Raw genomic sequence first — 7,996 nt, 5'->3', positions numbered from 1 at the left:
CCCCAAAAGAAATTAAGTTTGTTTTTAAAAAATATTTTCAATTTCAACAATTATTTTCTACTCTAGTAAAAATAAAAGAAATCTTTCAAAAACATTTTTCATTCATAAATCAAACACTAAAAATCTTTTTCGGAAAATATTTTCTACTCACCAACCAAACATGAGAAAATAAGTAAAAAATAAACTTGTTTTCCAAGAAAACATTTTCTAGGAAAACATTTTCCTTCATACCAAACACACCCTTAGACTTTCAAAGATAGAATTCTTACCTGATAAACCCTAGTCCAACAAAATAGTGTTCTTCAGCAAGAACTATGATTGAAATCGTATTCTTCAGCAAGATTCTCTTCAGCTCTTCAGCCATAAATCTGTCTGAAATCGAGTTTGGCAACGAGAAATCTGAGAGAAAAGTGTGACGTAGAGACTTAGCTTCAGCTCATCTTTCCAACAACCCCAAAATAATCAATTCCTTCTTATTCTCCTCTTCTAAACACAAAAAAAAAAACCAATCAATAACAAGAAGACTATTTTTAGTACTTAGCTTGACGAAATCGGTATCGTAGAAGAGAATCGTACTTATGCTTGATGTAATTGGTATCGGAGAAGAGAATCGGTTCAGCTAGCTCTTTGGTTCTTCAGACAACTTCAGCTCTCTTCAACTCTTTTCAGCTCGATCAGTTCTTTAGTGAAAGAGAAAAGCGTGTTTTTCTCTTTAATGTATTATGATTTATTAATCTTTATTTTTTTGGCCAATAAAAATGGGAGGGAGAGTTAAAAATGTTGGAGGGAATATAATATTTTAGAGAAAATTTTAAGGCCACACTTGTAATGCGTTGTTTTTACAATTATAAAAATAGGACACTTTAAAAATGTGGCCATATATGTAAATAGTTGTTGCCAATTATATCATATTGTAACAACGCTTATAAAGTGTAGCTTATACCATTAAAGAGTACACTTTTCAAGTGTTGTCAATATTATCGAAGCTGAAAGTTAAAATCTTTGGCTACGCTTTTAAAGCGTTCCCAAAAATACTTTAGGCAACACTTTACAAGCGTAGTCCAGAATTAGTGTGGTTGTAGACCTAAAATGGTGTAGTGCCTTTAGTCTATAGCTGGACTTCTATCTTGATTATGCTCATGCCCAGATGGAATGTCATCATTCGATCAGTGGGTGCCCTTCATGGTTTTTCACCAATAAAACATTCTTTATTTCACTCTCTCAACTTACTATCGTCTTATGGTGCCCGCGAGGGTTTTCACTCATAAGACTCTCTCATTTTTTTTATTTCTTTGTTGTAACACATTGTACTTGACCTTTCCCCAAGATTTATTGGAAGGTCATAATATCAAAAAGAACTTTAGAATGAGTTACAACTTTGGAATGAAATATCCATAACAATATCATGCCTCAACTTTTGGAGTATTGAAGAACATGATTATTGTTTTATTGAGAAACTAGACCGAACCCCAATGAAGGGCTGCCTATGTATCCTCTTAGGAATCAAGTCGAACGTAGTTCAATTAAACATTTGTTTTTTTATGATTTTTTTTTACTTTTTTTAGCACCACGCAAGTGGTGTTTGAAATAAAGGATAATACACTTTTATCATCTCATCTTGAGGATATCAATGAAGAGGGTGTCGCAACAAAGAGTGTTAAACGTAGTATCTTTTGATCGAATCTACATTAACAATTGTGTCGATCGCCGTTCCCTCCATATCAACTTGTTGTAAAGCTCCTTCTGATAGCACTTGCTTAATAACGTAAGTGCCTTTCCAATTTGGGGCAAACTTTCCCTTTGCCTTGTCTTGATGGAGAAGGATGTGTTTCACGACAATTTGACCGACTTCCAAATTCCTTGGACGTACCTTTTTGTTATAAGCTCGAGCCATCCTCTGCTGATATAATTGAACAAAGAAAATTGTTGTCAACCATTTTTCGTCTATCAGTGCTAACTATTCTAACCTTGACTTAACCCATTATGTGTCCTCGATTTCTGCTTCAACAATGATTTGAAGAGAAGGGATTTTAACTTTTGCGGGTATAACAACATCAGTTTCATAAACCAATAACTAAGGAGTTGCACCTACTGACGTACGGTTGATTCTGCGATATCCCAAAAGAGCAAAAGGTAGTTTCTCATGCCATTATCTAGATCTTTGCACCATTCTCCTAAGAATCTTCTTGATGTTCTTATTTGCTGCTTCAACATCCCCATTTGCTTTGGGTCGATAAGGGGTTGAATGACGATGAACAATTTTAAATTGCTCACAAACTTCCTTCATCAGGTGGCTGTTGAGATTCACCGCATTGTCTGTAATGATGGTCTTTGGTATGCCGAAATGACATATGATGTTGGAATGAACAAAGTCCACCACTGCTTTTTTGGTGACTGATTTGAATGCAACAGCTTCTACCCATTTGGTAAAGTAATCGATGGCAACTAGAATAAATCGATGCCCGTGAGAAGCTTTCGGCTCAATTGGCCCAATAACTTTCATTCCTTAAGCAACAAAAGGCCACAGAGCAGACATAGGGTGTAAAGGGGGTGAGTGAATCAAGTCGCTATGAATCTGGCACTGATGACACCTGCGAACAAAGCGGAAGCAATCTCGCTCCATGGTCAACCAGTAGTATCCTGCCCGGATAATCTTTTTTGCTAGAACATAACCATTCATATGTGGACCACATACCCCTGAATGCACCTCATTCATAATTGTTTCTGCTTCTTGGATATTCATGCATCGCAATAGATTCAAATCTGGAGTCATTTTATATAAGACCTCGCCAATGGTTTCTTCTTGGATATTCACGCATCACAATAACCAAGAGAATGCACCTCATTCATAATTGTTGAGGTTCTCTAAAAATTGTTTGTATGGCATGAGCTTAATGTCTCGAGTATCTCATTCTCCTTGAGCTTGTCGAATGAACAAGTCGGAATCCCTCAAAAGTAACAACTGATGCACATCTAGATTTATTGTCATATTTAAACCCATGATGCAAGCTTCATATTCTGTTGTGTTTTTGGTATAAAAGAATCGGAGTCGTGCTGTGGCTGGATAATGGTGTCCGGTTGGTGAGATAAGAATTGCTCCAATTCCTACTTCATTTTTGTTGACAGCCCCATCAAAATATAATTTCCACACGTGACCATCATCGGGAACTTCTTCCTCAATAGAGTTGATCTCTTCATCAGGAAAATATGTTCTTAAGGGTTTGTATTTATCATCGACCCGATTTTCAACCAAATGATCGGCCAACGCTTGTGCTTTCAAAGCGGTGCGAGTGACGTACACAAAGTCAAATTTTGTAAGCAAAATCTGCCATTTTGCCAACCTACATATTTGTATGGGTTTCTAAAAAGTATATTTCAAAGGGTCCATTCGAGATATGAGGTAGGTCGTGTAGGACAAAAGATAGTGCTTCAATTTTTGGGCGACCCAAGTTAAGGCACAACACGTCTTTTCTAATAGAGTGTACTTTGCCTCATAGCTTGTGAACTTCTTGCTCAAATAATAAATGGCTTGTTCTTTTTTTCCCGTGACGTCATGTTGTCCTAGAACGCAACCAAAGGAATTATCCATCACTGAGAGATATAAAAATAAAGGCCTACCAGGTTCTGGTGGGACCAGTACCGAAGGATTTGCTAGATATTCCTTAATTTTTTCAAAAGCCTCTTGACACTCACTTGTCCATTTGATAGAAGCGTCCTTTCTCAACTACATAAATATCAGCTCACATGTTGAAGTGAGTTGAGCAATGAACCTATTATTATAGTTTAACCTCCCTAGAAAACTCATAACCTCAGTTTTGTTTTTGGAGGTGGCAATTCTCGAATGGACTTTATCTTAGAGAGGTCCAATTCAATGCCTCTTCGGCTAACTGTAAAACCCAAAAGTTTTCCAGATGGAACTCCAAAAACGCATTTAGCTGGATTAAGCTTAAGGTTGTACTTTCTCAATCTTTCAAAGAATTTTCTTAGATCACGCACATGGTCAGATTGCGTTCTAGATTTGATGATTACATTATCGACATATACCTCAACTTTTTTATGCATCATGTCATGGAATATGGTAGTCATAGCTCTCATGTAGGTTGCTCCCGCATTCTTTAGACCAAATGGCATGACCTTATAACAATATGTACCCCATGGTTTCTGTATCTTTTTCATCCGTGAGAATTTGGTGATATCCAGCGTAACAATCCACAAAATATTGAATCTCGTGTTTGGCATAATTATCAACCACGATGTGAATGTTGGGTAATGGAATATTGTCTTTTGGACTTGCTTTGTTTAAATCTCGGTAATCAACACAAACTCTGATCTTTCCATCTTTCTTTGGCACTGGCACAACATTAGCCAACCAGGTAGTGTATTGGACGACCCTGATCACATTTGCATTCAGTTGCTTCATGATTTCCTCTTTAATTTTATCGCTCATGTCCGTCTTAAACTTTCCTTGCTTTTGCTGGATAAGTGGAAAATTGAGATGTATGGGAAGTTTGTGAACTACCAAATCAGCACTTAAACCTGGCATGTCGTCTTAGGACCAAGCGAAAACATCTTTATATTCCAATAAAACTTGAATTATGCCGTCTCTAATATTTTGATCGACATGAACACTTTATCTTTATTTCTTTAACTTCTTCGGGAGTTCCCAAATTAAACGCCTCGTTTTCACTTAAATTAGGTTTAGGCTTATTTTCAAATAGGTCCAATCCCCTTTTTTATTTCTTCGTAAGCTTCATCTTCATCATATTCCTCAGAACTTAAGAGTTGTTGTTTCGAGATCAGACAACTTTTTAGGATCTAACCGTAAAGAATAATTTGTGTACATGAGTTGACCAAAAGCAAATCTTTTTCATTCATTTTCAAATATTCTTAACACAATGATTTGAATAAAACATAAAAACATAAGTACCTAAGACTAAGATAGACTCAAAATGATTAAAGAAAAAAAAATAACAACTAATAACTAAGAAAATGAAACATACTCGGAAAGAAACTAAAACATAATAAAGATGTCTTCTTAAAATGCCTCAGATCTCAATCACCCCAAGACCCTTATAAATCCTAGCCAAGACTTTTGGTAGATATGGAGCAAGAGCACGTGCATGTTGGTCTAACCTCTCATCATTCTGGTGTAGAAAACCAGCATAAACATCATTGAGTGCATCCCTGAGTTCAAGTCCTCGATCTCTGGACTCATTCATATTGTCATGACAGTTCTGTAACCAATGTCGAGTAGTATTGACTTCATGCATCAAATTTTCTCCTTCTTCCTGGAGCTCTTCAATTTGAAGGTGGAGTGCATCTCGCTCAGCTATCCTTTGACTTCTTTCAATCTCACACTCTACCTGATAAGCACTGAAACGCCTTGCTATTTCCTTTTCTCATTCCATAGAAGCCTTAACTTGATTCTGGAGTCTAGACTATGCGCATATAAGTTGGACTTTTTCTTTTTTAAACTTTTCCTCTTGCTGCTCTATAGCGCCTGTCATAATACCCCAAGTCTTCTTGTAAGGTCAGAATGGTAGAACGATGTTTTCTAACTCTCGCTTCGAATATTGCATCACGATGGGCCAACTCTTCTTTAGCATTCTTGAGGTCATTAGTTGGGACCTCCATAGCAGACCTATAGCTTTCTTCAACCTCGAATCGAGCTTGCTTAATCCTAACCTCAGTTTCTGCTTCTCGATCTATAGGTCCTTTCATCGATCCTTCTGGTATAATCTTAGGAGGGGGTTGATCATGAACCCATTCTAAGTATGCTTGGTCCACCTCACCCTTAGCGCGATCCTCCACCCTATCGCGAAGACTTGAAAGCATGCATCCTCCCCAAATATTGAATGTCTCTGATTTCCTTAAAGGAATCTCGGGATGAAACTCATACATGAATTCCCGCATATCTTCATTAGGTGGTAAAAACTAGCGTCGACCAAGTTGTCGTATAACTCTGAGTGGCATGTAAGGTTGGACACCTCAAAGACCCATTAGGAAGATGAACGATCGAAAAGTAGACATGTATATCCTCTCGGCTGATGGAAACCAATGATAATTCCACACAATCTTGTCAGCAGTCAGATTATTGAGGTATTTCTTCCAAGCCTCAATACCCTTCGAAAAACTATGATCTTTGATTCTTCCCTCGTGGCCCCCAATGTAATTATTCCATTCTACTTTGAAGTCCACTACATAAGGGTGATGGCGAATGTGCTAAATCATCCATAGTTGTAGTAACATATTGCATCCCTCAAAGTAATCTTCTTCATTCTTGCAAATTGTCAAAGCACAGTAGATGTCTGCCAGAATCATTAGTACGAGGGTGATATTAGGTTTATTCTCAAAAGTTGTAATGACTGCAGCCAAATTTATGTTGATCTTTCCTTCTTTCTTTGGAAATACCATGATCCCCAAAAAACTACTATGAAGGCATCATAATTGTGTGTTTCCTAAGTCAAACGACATCCATTATTACGAAGTTTCTTTCCATATAACTCGAACCCATCCTTTCGGCCATATGTTTTGTACAAAAGTTCTAACGGAACCCATTCATTCTCATTTATGTGCAATAACTCCAAAAACCTCCTACCACTAATAGCTTTTGGTATTATAGGCTGTCCTTCGTGAAGATTTTTACCCCTTCCTATGAATGCCCCTATCTCTTCCAGTGTGGAGGTGAGTTCAAAGTCAGAAAAGTGGAATACATTTTTTAACGGGTCCCAAAAATGAACTAGTGCTTCTATCAAGTCTAGTCGTGGCTCAACATACAAAATGCTTCGTAGAAATCCCAAGCGTTTGAACACCACTCCTTTTCCATAATTCGTCATACTTTCATACCATGTCTTCAAAAGTGTCGGGGCCTTATCCAATATCATGAAGCGAGGTGATTGATCCTCCCTTGGCCTCTTATCTCCCTTTCCAAATGGATTCATATTTTCCTATATTATGATAATGATAAATTAGGACTTAATAAAACACATTTTTATTTTTTGCTAAAATTAAAAAATAAAAATAAAAATTATTGTATATAATGGAAAAAACATGATTGGATACTAGGAGGAAAACAAACCATCACATTTTTTATCCGAGTCGTGTATTTATTCATATAAAACAAATCTCCTATTAAATAATCTGAGTAGAGTTGAAAGGAAAAAAAAGTATAAATTTCTTTCTCTTATTTTAAATAATAATTATTATAAGAAGAATGATTGTGAAAATAAAATACATAAAAATAAAATAATAAGCCCTCAAACCTTTTCTGTTGTAGTCTTTAAAAAAACCTCTTATTAGATAATCATGCTAGACCTTTTTTTAAAAAAAAGTATATATGTTTTAATTTTATTTTTTTAATTTATTTTTACCTTTTTTAAAAAAATGAAAATAATAATAACTAAAATAAAAATATAATTTTCTATTTATGAAAGAGGTACAAATTTTGACAAGGAAAACGGTATTTAATAAAAGGAGGACACCAAGACTTTTATATTTTTATATTTTTTTTCTTTTTTAAAAAAAAAATTAATTAATCTAAAGCCGGTCGACATTTTGTATAGCCTTCCCCCATAATGCAACAAGTAGCACAAAAAATGTGCATGATGGTCTTAAGTAGGGGTGCTTGTCCTAGACGGACTCGACCCCTCTATCGAGCCCCATTAATTCAAAAATATGCATGATGCAGATAAATCGGATCCTATTAGGGATAATCATCGTTGATGCTTGTTTTACTAAGTTAACAACCTAATGGAACATGTGTCTAGACCGGCTATAAAACGAGCGGACAACTCGAGACGAGAAGCGATAGCTTACCGGTAGCAGGGCTTACGATAACTATTTTGATGCAAATTTCCTGACAATCTAAATCACATAAGAAGCATTGATAAATAAAGACATTCTTTTGTCTTGAACATCAAAATATAAATCGTGACATTTCTCTAACTCTTGAGAAGTTTAATAATTTTGGAAAAATATATTGAGAAGCATATATCTA

At 36.0% G+C, this 7,996-nt stretch overlaps 1 long non-coding RNA gene across 1 annotated transcript in view; it reads right to left on the bottom strand.

Annotated features, from left to right (window-relative positions):
- Nucleotides 1-361, bottom strand: part of LOC125875589 (uncharacterized) — a 21,096-nt gene extending 20,735 nt beyond the window's left edge. The window contains exon 1 of the long non-coding RNA XR_007447448.1: nucleotides 270-361. This is a non-coding gene — a long non-coding RNA (uncharacterized LOC125875589). The remainder of the gene's footprint in view (nucleotides 1-269) is intronic.
- Nucleotides 362-7,996: the final 7,635 nt, after the last annotated feature.

The sequence above is a fragment of the Solanum stenotomum genome, chromosome 9 (assembly GCF_019186545.1).
Source record: "Solanum stenotomum isolate F172 chromosome 9, ASM1918654v1, whole genome shotgun sequence".
NCBI lineage: Eukaryota > Viridiplantae > Streptophyta > Magnoliopsida > Solanales > Solanaceae > Solanum > Solanum stenotomum.
Note: the sequence above shows the minus strand (reverse complement) of the source record. Positions and strands in the feature narration are given on the sequence as shown.